This window comes from Silene latifolia, chromosome 6 (assembly GCF_048544455.1).
Source record: "Silene latifolia isolate original U9 population chromosome 6, ASM4854445v1, whole genome shotgun sequence".
In the NCBI taxonomy this organism is placed as follows: domain Eukaryota; kingdom Viridiplantae; phylum Streptophyta; class Magnoliopsida; order Caryophyllales; family Caryophyllaceae; genus Silene; species Silene latifolia.
This window is the reverse complement of record NC_133531.1, coordinates 94,491,836-94,508,707: the sequence shown is the minus strand read 5'-3', so window position 1 is coordinate 94,508,707 and position 16,872 is coordinate 94,491,836. Positions and strand designations below refer to the sequence as shown.

The following is a 16,872-nucleotide window of genomic DNA, read 5'->3' as shown; positions in this document are numbered from 1 at the left end:
CACCAACAACCGCCACAACACATCCACCCTGGTCGACACAAACACCAGGACCCAACACCACCTTGCCCAGGTCAAGGCGAACCTGTAATACTACGGATTTATGAGTTTCTGGGTACTGTATCGAGTAGGCCTTACTCTGTCGAGTAAGGGTGAGTTGCGATTTAAAATAGTTTCTGACCTGTTGGGTACTCGATCGAGTAACGTGGGTACTCGATCGAGTAAGGGGGCACTCGATCGAGTACCTTAGCTACTCGATCGAGTAGCCGGTTTACGGGGAGTTATTTCTCGAGTTTTGTTAATTATGCGATTAAGGTATATATTACTTCTGTCATTGTTCTTAAACACTTTTTCAAAACCTAATTACTGTCAAGAGAGAAAACAAAGTACGTTCTTCGCTTTAATCGCATTGTTAGCAAATCCCGGAGCTTGGAAGGTCGGATTCTACCTTTCTTTTTATTTCTGTGATCCTTGCGTCGAGGGTAAGATCTATGTACTGTTTTTATAGTTTTTCCTTTGAGTTGGTTAAACCCTAATATGGGGATTTGGGGGTTTTGTTGTAGATAATGATTGGTAGTGATTATGTGTATGTATGATAGGAGGAGGATTTGTAGAAGAGGCATTTTGATACAGCTGTTGAGACCGTCTGATTGTTGTGCTTTCCAGGTAGGGTTTCCCTACTCAGTATTAGTCCCATAATGAGATGATTGTTGATGTGTTGAGATTAATTGATTAATGTAGTAATTGTATTGTGACGGTTGTTGATTGTAATTGTTTGTTCTCTGGTTCTCGAGATGCGTTCTCGGCTGAGTGGAGTCACTTGCGGGAGTGGCTTCACGCCCTAGTTTCGCCCTTTGTGGAACCCGCCACAGAAGGGGATGTGCACATTAATGAACATGGAAATCGCTCAATATGAGGAGCAGGGATTTGGTGGGTACGGCTGCGGTCCCCCACTGGCAGGGCTGGTCCAGTGGACAGTCGATGATTGAGATTAATGGGACTGGTGTGATTGTGTGTGTGACGGTGTGAGATATCTGTTTATCGTATTGTTGATATATATATAAACTGTGTGATTAGTACTGACCCCGTGTTGTTGTTTGTAAAACCTGCGGTGATCCATTCGGGGATGGTGAGCAGTAATTGAGCAGGTTTGAGTTGAGTCACATGGGATTGCTGGGATTGCCATTGTCTGATGATAGAAGTCTTCCGCTGTAGCTTAGTAGTTTAATAAACTTTGCACTTAGTTGATTAGACAGTTGGTTTGAGAACTTGTACCCGTATTTTGGGATTCGGTTTTGGATTGTAAACCTTTCACTAAAGTTATACTATTTAAATGTTGTTTCGTTATTGTCTTATGATTATCATGCCTCGGGTAACCGAGATGGTAGTATCCTTATACCTGAGTGGTCCTGGTAAGGCACTTGGAGTATGAGGGTGTTACAAATGGTATTAGAGCGACGATCCTGAAACCTGTAACCAATAAATCTAATGAATATAGGGAGTCAATTAAAAATGAACCCGGGGTAAAGGTTGTAGGAGCTAATGCAAAGGCTTGGGAGACGTCCTAAAGTCGCGAACTCGCCCTACAATTTTGAACCGGTCACATGAGGGGTGTATGTCAAGGTCGTATGCGTTGTTTGGTTAGCTTGTGTGTGGATGTGATGAAGTATGTGTAATTGTTGGATGTTTGGAGTAGAAGGTTGAGAATATGAATGAAAGCTTGATGAGACATATAGAACTGTTGATTGGTATAAGAAGCATGTTGGATGTTTACTATGTGGCGTTTAATAACATGATATAGTTATTTCATTAATTACATGAGGAGTTATGTAGCATGGTATGTTTAACTATGATATAACGTTGGGTTTATAAAGTTGTTTATAATGTTGGGATATGACATAGCATGCGGGTAGCGTTTTCGAGTTAGCATGACTCGATCGAGTTAGCACTGACTCCATGTCAACAATAACGAAATCCACCGGGATGAAGAATTTTTCAATTCTCACGGGAACATCTTCCCATACCCCTAAAGGTGTCTTTGCTGATCTATCCGCCATTTGAAGCGTGATGTTGGTGCATTTGAGTTCTCCCATTCCTAGCCTCTTGCTAACCGAATATGGCATGACACTAACACTTGCCCCAAGGTCACATAAAGCTTTGTTGATTGTAGTGTCACCAATAGTGCATGGAATGGAGAAACTTCCCGGATCCTTGAGCTTTGGAGGTGAACTCCCTTGAAGAATAACACTACTTACTTTAGTGAAAGCAATAGTCTCAAGCTTCCGGATTGATTTCTTCTTTGTAAGAATATCCTTCATATACTTTGCATAGGCCGGAACGTGATTCATTAATTCCGTGAATGGAATCGAGACTTCTAAATTCTTCACAATCTCCATGAATTTTCCAAGTTGGTCATCAAACTTAGGCTTAGCTTGACGACTTGGAAAAGGAAGTCTAATCACACTGGGTTCCTTCTCTTTGGCCTTTTCTTCATTCTTCTTTGAAACTTCTTGATTGTTGGGTTCTTCTTCCCTAGAGTTTTCAACAACTCTTTCTTTATCATTAGCATTCACAACATCTTCATCAACATGTTTCTTTGGCCCTTCATACCTTGTACTACTCCTTAAATGGATGGCACTCACCGATTCTTGTCTTGGGGGATTACCTTGGGGTGGTAACTACCCCTTTTGTCTTTGTGAACTTGAAGATGCTAATTGAGACATTTGGGTCTCCAACATCTTTGTGTGGGCTAGGATGTTGTTGATGGTGATGTCTTTTGCTTGGCTATCTTTTTGCATTTGAGTGAAAAATTCTTATTGGTTCTTTTGCATTTGGAGGACCGATTTTTGAACATAAAAACCTTGGTCATTTTGTTGATTGTATGAAGTTTGATTTTGGTAACCTTGGTTTTGGTTGTAAAAGGGTCTTTGATTTTTGTTTCTCATTGGAGGTGGGGTGTATGTTGGTTGAGGGTTTTGAACATTTTGGCTTTTGTATGAGAGATTTTGATGGAATTTGGTGTTTTCATTGTAATAGTTGGAATAAGGGGTACCACTCTTGTATGCTTGAAAAGCATTCACTTGCTCACTTGTTCCTCTACATTCACTTTGGTCATGTCCCAAAGTTCCACAATTCTCACATATTCCACTTGGAATTGATGAAGATGCCACCATGGCATTAACATGTTGCTTTGGTGATTTTGAGGCTTCTTCAAGTTTAGCCATAGCCTTCTCAAACTTCAAGTTGATGGTATCAATATGAGCACTAAGTTGAGCACCCAATTGAGTAATAGAGTCCACTTCATGCTTCCCTCCTCTAGTAGCCTTGCGAGGTCTATTATATTGTGAGTTATGGACCGCCATTTCCTCAATCTTGTTCCAAGTTTGATTATCGTCAACTTCGGTGAACATACCATTTGATCCCATATTGAGAATGTTTCGGGAGTCTTCATAAAGACCATTCCAAATATGTTGTACCAAGAACCACTCGCTAAGTCCATGATGAGGACATGTGCGACAAGTTCCTTTGAATCGCTCCCAAGCTTCATACAAAGATTCTTCGTCCCTTTGCTTAAAACCCGTGATTTGAGCTCTTAGCATGCTAGTCTTTTCCGGAGGGTAGAACTTTTTGTAGAAAGCAAGAGCCAATTTCTTCCAAGAGTCGATACCAAGAGTAGCCTTATCAAGGCCTTTTAACCATTGTTTCGCGGTACCAATTAGAGAAAAAGGAAATAAGACCCATCGAATTTGGTCTTGAGTCACTCCGGTTTGTAAAATCGCATCACAATAGTCACAAAAAGTCTCCATGTGAGAATGAGGGTCTTCACTAGGCATCCCCCCAAATTGGCTTCTTTCGACTAATTGGATAAATGCGGATTTTGCAATGAAATTTCCGGTCAAGTGTTGTGGTGTGGGAGTACCATTGGGTAGGTTCTCCCTGGTTGGTACGGAATGTGATGAAAACTTAGGCATTGTGGGCTGATTTTGTGGTTGATTTTGTGTTGGGTTCGCCTCACCTTCTCTTGCAAAAGGGTTGATGAACTCAATAGTATTTGGTTGAATATCTAAAACCTCACCAATACCTCTCAAAGTATTTCTAGCAAGTCTTCTATTGGTTGTCAAAGTTCTCTCAATTTCGTGATCAATGGGTAACAAGTTACCTTGTGATCTTCTAGACATGCAAAATATCAAACAACTCGGAAATAATTAGAACAAACCTTGAGGAGTTTTACTTTCCCAAGGCAAATAAAGACACAACTAATAACAATCAAGGAAAATCAAATCAAGTTAACACCGTCCCCGGCAACGGCGCCATTTTTGGTCGGACTATATTTTTTGTTTACTTGTCGTTAGGAGCACCTAGACCAAAACAATATTTATAACTTCACAAACTACTCTACTATTAGTAAAGAGGTAAGTAAAGGTCGGATCCCAAGGGACGGGTATTGATGTAGGATTTTCGATTGCAAGTAGTGGTGTCTAAGGGTGTCACAATTTGGGTTGAGATAAGAAGATCACTAAACTAAATAACAATGTAAATGAATCAGCAAGATGATTAAGATGAGATGTAAACAATTGATTAAAAGAACTAGGGTGTCATGGGTTCATAGGGGATTCATGGGAATTGATCATACAAACATATTCTCAAATTATAAGCAAGCAATTATTGTTGTGACAAGATCGAGTTGGTTTATATCTTACAATCCTAGGATGGTTTGGGTCCCGGAGCCGAATCGATTAGATTGTACAACACCTACAAGTCGACTTAATCCTCCCTACTCAACTATATGCACGGTCTAATGAGACTCGAGTTGGTTTATGTCTAACAAGTCTCATTGAAAAGATAAGTGATGGGTAAAAAATGCAAGGATTCATAGGCTCGCATTTCATCAAACATAACATGTGCATAAGTTGAGATCACAACAAGCAAGCAAATAAATTATTTGAACATATTAGATTAAGCATGAATCATCCCCCATGTTGGTTTCCCCTAATTCCCCATTAACCCTAGCTAAGGAAACTACTCACTCATTATCAAGTTTAACATGCTAACAAGGTTGTCAATCATATTAACAAAGCAAAACATGATGAATAAATGAAGATGATTAACAATAATTAAAAAGGGATTAAGAGAATTATACCTAATGATGATTCCAAAATAATAAGCAAAGAATAATAGAAGTACTTGATGAATGATTGGAAGGTTGTCAATCCTCCAAATAAACCCCAAATAATCTTCAATTACCCAAAATAAATGATGAACAATAGAGAAATTAAGGAAATGAGATTTGTATTAATGCCTAATTAAAAGTTGATTACAAGATTAAAGAGAGATTAGAAGAACATAAATTATATTAAGGATTGATGATAATCTAATTAGTACAATGGGGTATTTATAGTGGGGATTAGGTACATAAATTAGGGTTACTAAGGGCTTAAATGACGATTAAGACCCTTAAGAAAAGTTGAGGAAATGCTCCTCTCGAAGAAAGATGCGAGTCTCCTTTTTGCTAGTCTTTCAGAAATATGCGCATCCCGAGTAGAAAAAGGAGAAGGCGTGCGGTACTGGATGACAATCCGAGCGGCCAAGGGGTCGGGACGAGCGGATTGTGGGAGTTGGACGAGCGGACTGGAGGGTTGGACGCTCGGATTGCGGAGATGTAGGACGAGCGGATTGGCTGGAGGGACGCTCGGATTGTGGAGGTTGGACGAGCGTCCCGATGCTGCGACGGCCGGATTCTAGTTCAGCAAGCTTTTTCTTCTTTTCTTCTTCCAACAACCCTCAAGGATTTTGTCGGAGATGCAAGGATCGTCTTCATCATTGCCCATTATTTACAAAGGCCTTCTAGTCTTGTCTTCACTTTGATGCTTGGTCATTATATTCGATCAATTTAGCTCCATTTTGCCATTAAAATGCAAGGTTTGCACTCCTCTCCTACCAAGGAAACAAAACCTCAAAGAATATGCAAAACAAAGGACTAAATATAGTAAATGACCCAATTATGCACTAAAAAGCATAGGAACGAGGCTAATTCGGGGACTAAATATGCTCAAATATTGGTCACATCAACTATGGTGGTAAAACGGAGAAAGGTTGAATAATCGAAAATTTAAGTTACCGTATACTCTTAGAAAACTATTTTCATGCATAACGGATTATCGATTCTATAGATTGAGGAGCGAATTGAATATTAGCCATTGCGCGATATAAAATAATAAAAATGGAGTAATAGGGAAATTTAACATTCATCGTAAATAAATACTTGAAAACTAATTTTATCAAGTTTGAATACGCATTTATATAATGATCTCTCACCTACATTATATAAATGATCCCGAGATCCGTCTCTAAATAAACCTCGGCCTGGTAACGCCAGACATACGTGATCTAAATAAATTCGGTGAGTCAACCCTTTGATTGATTCTACATTTAGAACTCTCGGTTGACAAATGACTAGTAAATCCGTCTCCTAGCCCGGGAACACAAAACTGGGCCTAGTGACGCCAGACATACCAATATTGCAATTCCGTTGAGTCCAACCAACTTTTACGTGTAATAACATTTATTACCCCACTTACCCGGCGTAAAAAGGGAACACCACGTTGAGCCGTACCTGCCCCATAATAAAGAGGGGATTCATAGGGCTTAGTAATTGGAAGGGCTAGTCTCAATATTTAAACAATGTGAGAGATCTTGTCAATTTATTATCAATTCCCTTTAAGTGCGAACTAAAATGGCGTATTCTCGATAATTTTAATTGACGTCGGAAAAACGGATAAAAAGCTTGTAATGGGGATTTGGCATGAATGCATAAATAAAATACATGTAAAAGACAAATTCTAGTATGGCCTCCTAAACTAGTAAATCTAATTAACTATTACAACTTTGGAAACCAACTCCTTGGTCCCTTGAACTTCATTGGAATGCCTTCCAATATAGCTTGGTCTTTTAGAAACTCCGGTCATCATCGGAACTCCTTTCCGAAAGGCTCCAATTATAAGTATAAAAAGAATTACATAAAAATTCCTATTATACATTTGTAAAATAAAAATAAAATAAATCTATTAATATTACAAAACAGATATAAGATTTTGTTGGAGAGTTAAGTGACGATACAATTAAGGATGGAATTTGAAAGAATGTTGAGGTAAATTTTGTTGATGGATTTGGTGTTCGTTAATGGGATGACAACCAAAGAGAGGAAATGAATTTGTATATTAAGAAATGATAGTAAGAGAGTGGTCATATGAAGGGTGGTGGTGCCGTGGTGTTGTCACTAGTGGTCGAGGATGATGTCACATAGGGAAGTTAGCTGTTCTAAAGAGGATGATTTTGTGGAGACTGATTGGTATGTATGGTTGTGAGGGAGTATAAGATGTGCATATAGGAGGTGTCTACTAGTAGTTGGGTACTGACGTTCGTCGAGTGTTGATAATTATGCGAGTGAGAGGATATGTTGTGAAGGGCATCTGAGTTAAGTTCGGACGAGAAGTATTCTTTATCAAGTGGTAACTTACGAGATCAGGATTGGCTAGTTAGATTCGATTATGGGTCCATGAGGTGTGTAAATCTTTGTGTGAGGTCCTGACCTCACGAGTAATAGTATGGTGTGATAGTTATGAGTCGTTATATGTGTGTTCCGCCTCATATTTTATACTTGTATGTGTATGTATGATATCTGAAAGTAATAGTGTGAGGTTATGGCCTCAAGAGTCATAGTATGGATGGTATTCATAAGGTTATTACCTGTTATTCCGTGTAATATGCTGCGATGTGATCTAGTAAAGCGGTTTTGATAAAGTCTTCTGGTCAAGAAAGTGGTATTGAATCGGTGTTATGAGATTGTAAAAGTTGCGATGACTATCGATGTGGTTGTTGTGCACTGGGCATGGTAATTCGTGTTATTATACGAGTATTTTCATGTTGTCACAGATTGTTGTTTGTTTAAAGTTGTTTGCTGTCAGTGTCGGTGTTGGCATATCGAGTGTTATTTTGTTTGTTAATGTTTCTTATCAGTTTCGGCTTCGGATTGAGGGTAGAGTAGGATATGGAAGAAAGTTGGGTATGTTTCCGTTGTTGTCATGGTATAGTGACATTCTGTCAATAAGACACGGCTGTGAGAGGTTGTTAGAATACTCTTGATCTTGTTTTAGATGAGGATTTGGTAGACATAGTTGTGGCAAGAGAATTGTGGAACATGTGTGGTATTGAACTGAAAACTACAGCTGGTTTAGCACCTTTTCTTGGGACTGTGAGTACGGAGTTTTGGGACTTAGTGTCAAGTCAAGGGTGAGTTTTATGGTAATAAAAGAGATGAACTTGAGAAGCTAATGTGGATATGTGTAACAATTGTGGATTGTGAGCTAAGATCATGGAGATGAGTGTATAAGTATATAGAAGTATGTTGTTTTGCGGTAATGTGGAAGAAATGAAGTGGTGGTTGTACTGAGGGTTTTACGATATATGTTATGTGAGTACAGAACAATTGGAGGCACGAGAACTGTTAGAGTAAGAGAGTCCTGGATATAGGAATGGTTCTAGGGCTTGAGGTTATAGAGGGTTATCGTTGACATGCGGTGGTAATGAGGTTTATAGGAGGTATAGCAAAGGACCTAGTATTAGTGAGTTACGTGGACGTAACATTTATCTTAAGAGGAGTAGAAGGGGAAAAGAAAGTTTGATGGTGGTACATGTTATAGTACAATTGAAAGTTTGAGTGTTGGTGTAGAGTAAAGGATGGATTCGTGTTGTGGTTGATTTTATTACAGGTAATGGCAGTGCTCATAGTAGTATGATGTTTAGGAGTGTGAGTAAACTTTGATAGTGTTAGTGGATTGTGTGATGATGTTTATGTGTGTGAGTAAACTTCAAGGACGAAATTCGTTTTAAGGGTGGTAGAATGTAACATTTCGTTTTGGTAGTTGATCTTGTCTGGTTGATTGGCTTGGTATTGAGTTTGCTAGTGAGTGTTATGGAAGTAAGAAAGAGTTGACAACATTTATGTGGTGGGTATTTGATAGTACTATGGAGTTAGTATTGAGAGACTATGTTGCAGTTGGGACGATATCATGAGACATGTTGTGGAAATAGGCGTGGTTGATAGACTTAGCGTTAGGTGTCCACGTTTTATAGGTTGAGTTTGAACTTCGGGGACGAAGTTCTTTTTAAGGAGGGAAGATTGTAATACCACAGTTTTCCTAAGTCTGCTACTCGGCCGAATCTCGGCCGAGTAAGTGTGTTGTGTGTTTCTGGACAGCTTCCTGCCCAGGAATACTCGGCCGAGTATGGGAATACTCGACCGAGTAAGGGGTACTCGGCCGATTATAAGTTATACTCCACCGAGTATCCGGTCTGACGGGTGTTATTTCCGCGCTTTTGATTAAAATGATTAGAGATTATATATAATCGTTTATCAGTTTATAAAATCATTTCTCCCCAAAACATAAACTACATTTCATTCTCCTCTAATCATCTTCATCAATTCTAAGGCAAAGGTCGTCGATTGTGGATTCTAGCATCTCATTCCGTGTCAATCGCCGTAGTAAGTGTCTTATCCTTGTTGATCTATTGTTGTTCTTATAAGTTAACAAACCCTAATTTGGGTTAATTTGGGGGTTTAGGGTTTTGGTCATCGTATGTGTTGTTGATTGTTAATTATCATTGTTGTAGGTGATGATGTGGTATTTGTTATGCATTTGTATGATTGATTGCAGCGTAGCGGATTCCGAAAGGTAAGGTTTCCCTACTCAGTTTCTGTTTAATTGATTTGAGATGCTTTGTTTTAATGTGTGATTGAGGTTCGCTGATCATCGCTGGAGTGTGGTGTGGTGGTGTTGTGATGATTGTGATGGTGTTGTGATGTTGTGGTGGAGTCACTTGCGGGAGTGGCTTCACGCCCCTAGTTCGCCCTCCGTGGAACCCGTCACGGGAGGGGATGTGCACATTAAGGGACAGGGTTATCGCTCGTTGAAGAGCGGGATTTTGGTGGGGATTGGATGCGGTCCCCCACTGGCGGCGTGGGCTACCTGTTGCGGTGCGTAGTCTGGCAGGGCTATGATACGTGCATTTTATATAGTCTATTTAGCCTCATTTTGCACGTATTTCTATGCACATTTGCACTGTTTTGTATTGCATTATGCCCCAAAATGGGTACTTTGGTTTGTTTTGTCTGTTTTGCAGAAATGAACCTGAAAGTGGTGGAACCGTACTCTTTTCATCCTGTTTTGCATGCATTTTGAGGAGACGAGAATGTTAGAGCAAGATACTGCATTGGGATGCGTAAAGTAATGGTCAACAAAGCAGTCGACAACGAGTTTGAGGCTGATTTGGAGGAAGGACACTCGATCGAGAAGACTTTTGGTCGATCGAGTGGTTTTGGATGCTGAGGAGTTCGATCGAGTGCTTTATTACACTCGATCGAAAGGCTGTTTTATGGGTTTCCTCGATCGAGTAACATTTCTGCTCGATCGAGAGGATTTTATGCTGAAGTCCTCGATCGAGTGGTTTTAAACTGCTCAATCGAGAGGTTTAGAGTTTACACGGGCTTAATTAACCTGTGTTGCCTTTTATATAGTCTTTTTAGCCTTATTTTGCACGTATTTCTATGCACTTTTACATTGTTTTGTATTGCATTATGCCCCGAAATGGCTACTTTGGTTTATTTTGCCTGTTTTGCAGAAATGAACCTGAAAGTGGTGGAACCGTACTCTTTTCGTCCTGTTTTGCATGCATTTTGAGGAGACGAGAATGTTAGAGCAAGATACTGCATTGGGATGCGTGAAGGAATGGTCAACGAAGCAGTCGGCAACGAGTTTGAGGCTGATTTGGAGGAAGGACACTCGATCGAGAAGACTTTTGGTCGATCGAGTGGTTTTGGATGCTGAGGAGTTCGATCGAGTGCTTTATTACACTCGATCGAAAGGCTGTTTTATGGGTTTCCTCGATCGAGTAACATTTCTGCTCGATCGAGAGGATTTTATGCTGAAGTCCTCGATCGAGTGGTTTTAAACTGCTCAATCGAGAGGTTTAGAGTTTACACGGGCTTAATTAACCCGTGTTGCCTTATTTTGTTTATCGACCTTAGTTTTTCTATTTAAGCTTTCAATAATTAGGTTATAATTACGTTTTGATACTACTTAGAACGCAACTTTTACTCTCTTAATCTTTCCCTTAAACTTTCTCTACGTAACTTTGCTCTCGGATTACTTTGCTTGGATTTTTGGTTGTTCTTTACGCCGGATCGCTTGTTATTGTAATCTCTCTTCTCTTTATTAATCTTAATCTCTTTTTATTGCTTTAATTACTTGTTTCTCTTATCATTAATTTCTGCCCTAATTTCATTTATGCATTGTTATTGTTCTTTCATCATGTTTCCTATTAGTTCATTCATAATTATTAATATTGACAAGATTAACGATATGAGTAGCTAAATTCATTCATGTTGGGATTAGGGAATCCATGGTAGGAATGTGACGATGTAGCGAATAGGCTAGATGATTTATTTGCGAGAATCTGTACCCATGGCAAATTAATTATAATACCGACTTAGTTGAGTGCACGCTTCTAAGTTACCTTTTAATCTGGTTAAATTTACTTCTGGATCGGAAGATTGGACTAAATAGACCTGCTATGAACAGTAGACTACCCTGACGAGGACGGAAGTTAAGTTAGTGGAAATCTAGGATAGAAAGTGGACCGGAAGGACCTTTCCCGTATCCGTCTCACAGTAAATTATCTAGACTATTTGCAGTTGAGTCACTAGACTATCATGGTGAACCGTAATCCTGACTTGCTCCCTCTTTATTGATCATCTTTTATCACATTTCCTGTCTTTGTTGCTCTTTCCTTATTACTCTTCCCATAAGCCTTTTTAGTTTAGAAAACCAAATTCAAACCCCCCATTTGTGACCAAATAAGCGGACCTTTAACAGATATATTGCCTCCCTGTGGAGATCATTCCGACTTCCCTAGCTATATTAGTTAGTGTCAGTTGGTTATTTTTGGTAGGTATACGACTAGCCTGTCAAATTTTGGCGCCGTTGCCGGGGAGGAGGCAATAGCCCTATCTGTTTTTGATTTCGTTTATTTTTATCCGTCTCAGGGAATTTTTATTCCTTGAGACAGTTCTCATTTATCTCTTTCAGTTCTGTGTATGCCCAGGTTAAACAGGTTGGAGTTAGTTCCAGCTGATTCTGAGCCAGAGAGACTGTTTAGGCATAGACTCCGTCTGCAAAGAGAACGTCGAAAGGAAAACTTGAGTACTTTCGAGCCCGAGCTACAGCATTTTGTATTTCCAGAAGACCAGTCTTTAGGAGAAGACAATCTCATTTCTGCTAACCAACCAGTAAAGATGCCGAATATTGCAAGTCATTCGGAGCCTAAAGCATACTCTATTCCCAAGGGTTTCAACCTCCAAACTGAAGACGGTAAAACTTTTGATATCAGACCGTCTTACATAAATCTGGTGGAGAGAAACTTGTATAGGGGTGTGGCGGGTGAAGACCCAAGGAAGCACATGGAGGTCTTTACTGATTACTGCTCTACTATTCCCGCTACAAAGGGAGTAACTCAAGACAAGATAAAGGAAGTGCTGTTTCCTTTTTCTCTGACTGACTCAGCCCGAGAGTGGTTGACCGATCTTGACTGTACAGCTACTGGGATCACCAATTGGGAGACTCTCGCACTTGCCTTCTATAAAAGATATTTCCCTCCGCAGCGCACTAATCAGCTGAGGGGAAAGATTACCAGTTTTAAGCAGGCACCTCATGAGACATTCTATGAAGCTTGGTGTCGGTTCAAGAAGTTGGTGAGGTCTCTTCCTCATCACGGTTTTGATCAATGGTTCTTGTGCAACCAATTTTATAATGGGTTGTACGATGACTATAGAGCTATTCGGGACGCCTCATCCAACGGAATATTTCAGAAAAACATTGATGATGACAAGGGATGGGGCATTATTGAGGAGATGGCGACCCATTGTGCTGAATATGGGAACCCACAGGACGGTATTCGAACGGTCCGTTCAGTTGATAAGGCAGTTGTGGCTCAGCTGGAAGCCATGAATGCCCGTTTTGATAGATTGGAGCTGCAATCTGCTTGGGAGCCACAAACAGTTCATTTGTTGACCAGGCAGGAAGCTGTCATTTGTGAGAGATGTGGAGGAGATGACGGTCATACTGCTATTGACTGTCTTACCGAGAAAGAACAAGTCCTTGCTTTTCAGCAATACAGGCAAGGAGGTGGTTCTTCTTACAACAACCAAGGGGCAGTCCATCCCAATTTGAGGTGGACAAGTCAAAATGTTCTTAATCCCACTCCTCCACCGCAGCAGCAACACCCATATATCCCGCCTCATAAAGCTCAACAAGGATTCCAAAAGCCTATTTTCTTTCCTCCACCGAATCAAGGTGCATCATCTTCAAGTGGGGTAAGTGAGCTAGGTGAGCTAAAGTCAATGCTCCAGTCGTTGACAAAGCGATGGCAACTAAGTGACCAACAGAAAGAAGCATCCATCAAGTCACTTGAAACTCAAGTTGCTCACTTAGCCGTGAACCAGTCCACGAGGAAACAGGGTCATTTGCCGTCTCAAGCTGATAAGAATCCGCACGAGACGGTGAATTTGATTAATTTGAGTAGCGATCATTCATATGAAGGACCAAATCTGTCAATTGCAGATGGTATATCAGACCCGAGGAAGGATGTTAATGACGATGAACAGTCATTAGTTGCTGAAAAAGAGTTAACCACGAAGAAAATACTCGATCGACTAGTTTCAGGGGGTCGATCGAGTAGAAAAGAAGTTGAAATCACTCGATCGAGTGGAAATTTTACTCGATCGAGTGAACTGGAAAATCAAGAGCTCGATCGAGGGGTGAAAAGCACTCGATCGAGTGAAATTTTTGAAGAAACTGTTCGATCGAGTGGTAATTTGGCTCGATCGAACAATGCTGTTATTGAAGACCTCGATCGAGAGCCTGCTAGTGCTCGATTGAGTGATATTTCACCTGGAAGGACTCGAACGAGAGGCAAAAAGTCTCGATCAAGTGATAAGGGGCTTGAACCAGCTGAGACGTTGGAAGAAAGAAACAAAGGGCTCGAGATACCTATTACCGTGCCCTTCCCGAGGCGATTACAGAGCACGAAAGCCAATCAACAATTCGGTAAATTTGCCGAGCTTCTGAAAAGCTTACATGTCACTGTTCCATTCGCCGAGTTGCTGACACAGGTACCCTCTTATTTAAAAATCATGAAAGAAATTTTATCGCGTAAGAGGCATATCAATGATCATAAGACGGTAGCTTTGACCGAGGTAGGGACTGCCTTAGTTCAAAATAAGTTGCCACCTAAACAGTCAGACCCGGGTAGTTTCTCGATTCCGTGTCACATAGGTACCCATTTGATTGATAACGCGCTATGCGATATTGGTGCTAGCCGAGCGTCTTACCTCTGTCTCTTGCTAAGAGACTTGGTTTGACTTGATTTAACTGCACAAACATGACCGTACAGAAGGTCGACCGTAGTATATCACAGCCGTTAGGTGTCATTGAGGACACACCTGTTAAAATCGGGAGATTCTTTATTCTCGTTGACTTCGTAGTGCTAGATATTCCTGAGGACACTCACACCCCTATCATTTTAGGGAGACCATTTTTGTTTACTGCTCGTGCAGTGATTGATGTCGGGGGCAAGACACTTACATTTCAGGTGGGAGAAGAGGAATTAATTTTCCACTAGTCTAAGTCTCGTAGGGCACCCATGCAAGCTCAACCTTGCAATTCCCTCTCCTCTACTGACCCTCATACTGACACTCCAGATGAAAATTTGGAATTTTATGCTGCAATTGTGACCCCTCCGCCTCAGATTGAGAGCAAAAAGGAGGAGAATTCGTCTGTTTTCCTTGCTGCAGGTACAAATGAAAAAGATGCAGGAGCTGTCAAGGGTCATTGTGCAACTAAAGTCAATCAAATTGGGGATGATAACGTCAAAGCTGGTGAGAAGGAAAAAGGGACGAGAAAAGTTCGTGCGTACGTGGACGTCAACTATTCTCCTCCTACTGGTTCAAATTCAAGCTCGTGGAGAATGAAGAGGACGGTCAAGAACGCTGAAGGGACCTCCTCCAGTCAGAAGCCCTCTATTGGGCTACTGAATTGCTTTGGGAATTAAGCGGGGAATTCCCCGTGTAACAATTTGTAAAAACTAATTTTAAGTTTCCGTTGAATTTCTTTATTGCGTTTAGGACTATTAGAATTTAGACAATTTTTTAGCGTAGTTAGAAAGACTATAGACTATCATTTTTGTGATTTGGTATGTCGGGATATGTTTGCGAGTGTTTTTATCCAGGTTTGGGGCGATTATACGCATTTTGGATGACTTATACGAAGAAAAGCACTCGATCAAGTACTTTTTGTACTCGATCGAGAGGATTTTACAAGAAAGGATTCGATCGATGGGTTTGCAAGTGCTCGGTCGAAATATCTAAAAGAGGGAGTTCTCGATCGAGTAGATTTTTACTCGATCGAGTGAACTGATGCTGAGACTCCTCGATCGAGGGATTTAAAATCACTCGATCGAGTGAAATTGAAAATCCCGCGCAGGAAGTAACTCTTAAACTTCCTATTTTCGTTCCTTTATTTCCATTTCTTCATTTTGTTCATCATTTTGCACGAGAAATCCCCAAAACCTCCATTAATTCTTGCCCATTACCAAATCAAACACCTACAATCTGTTCTTAACTAATTAATCGACATTTCCCCTTAATTCCCCTTTGATTCTTGTTCGTCTTTGCGGTCAATCACGGGTATTAGGGTTTTGCGGTGTTTTGTTCGAAAATCTCCATTTTTGCATCGTTTTTGTCGATTAATTGCTTCCTTTGTGGGTTTCATTGATCAAGTAAGTATTCTCTTTACCTTATTGTTGATTAATTGCCTTTTTTTTCGAATTTTTGAGGTAATTTTGGAATTAAGGTTTATGATAGTCGAAATTTTCGACTGATTTGGGGATTTTCTGTTTAATTGATTATAATTCCCCCTTGCTTACTTAATTAGGATGGACAATAGTACAATGGCCTCATCCAGTTCGACTGTTACTCCGTCCTTGACCGAGACGGTGGTTCCTGCTGCCACCACCGTCTCCACACCCGTTAGTACCACTGCCACTGCTCCCGTGTTTCTTGTTACTGCTGCTGGTACTGTCGTTACTGCTTCTAGCACTGCTGCTAGCTCCGTCTCAGCTTTTACTTCCGTCACAGGCTCTGTTTTAGCTAGCACTGCTGCTAGCTCTTCTTCCTCTATGTCAGTTTCTGCTGCTCCTTCTGTTGCAGCCACAACTAGTACCTCAGGTACGGTGACCACCCCTACTGCGTGGTCACCCGCAGTCACAGCTGCTTACAGGGCGGCTCTAGTACCTCGCTCCGTCAGAGGACGGGCTTCTACTTCAGGTACTAGGGGCCGGGGTCGTGCACGAGCTACACCTACTGCTGGCCGTGTTACCGTCCGAGTGGACGACTCACTCGACTCGCACCCCGACTACCCCCAGGTAATCTTTGTTAATGGTATTGATCGCACTAGATTATTTTATTTGCTGGACTGTGACTTTCTGTCAACTAGATTTTTGTGCCGTTTGTCACTTGATAGGCTTGGTATTTACGAGCCGGTTTCTGAGATTTTGCGGGGTACGGGGATGGCTGGACTTGTGACCATGAGTGCCTATACCTTCAAGGAGCTAACCCTTGAGTTTTTCAGCTCCTTTACCTTCTCTTCTGGGGCACACGACGCTGACCCCACTTGTTCTTCCGTGTCTTTCCGGTTGTTTAACCAGACTTTCTCTTGGACTTTAGAGGATTTCGGTACTAGGTTAGGACTTTCTTTTACGGGTCCT

The 16,872-nt window shown here is 40.9% G+C and overlaps 2 non-coding genes across 2 annotated transcripts; one reads left to right on the top strand and one right to left on the bottom strand.

Annotated features, from left to right (window-relative positions):
• Positions 1-3,489: 3,489 nt before the first annotated feature.
• On the top strand, positions 3,490-3,596 carry LOC141589252 (small nucleolar RNA R71). Its single transcript, XR_012520200.1, has one exon. It is a non-coding gene; the product is annotated as a small nucleolar RNA R71 (small nucleolar RNA).
• A 9,126-nt stretch (positions 3,597-12,722) lies between these two features.
• Positions 12,723-12,828, bottom strand: LOC141588914 (small nucleolar RNA R71). The gene has a single exon (XR_012519880.1). It is a non-coding gene; the product is annotated as a small nucleolar RNA R71 (small nucleolar RNA).
• Positions 12,829-16,872: the final 4,044 nt, after the last annotated feature.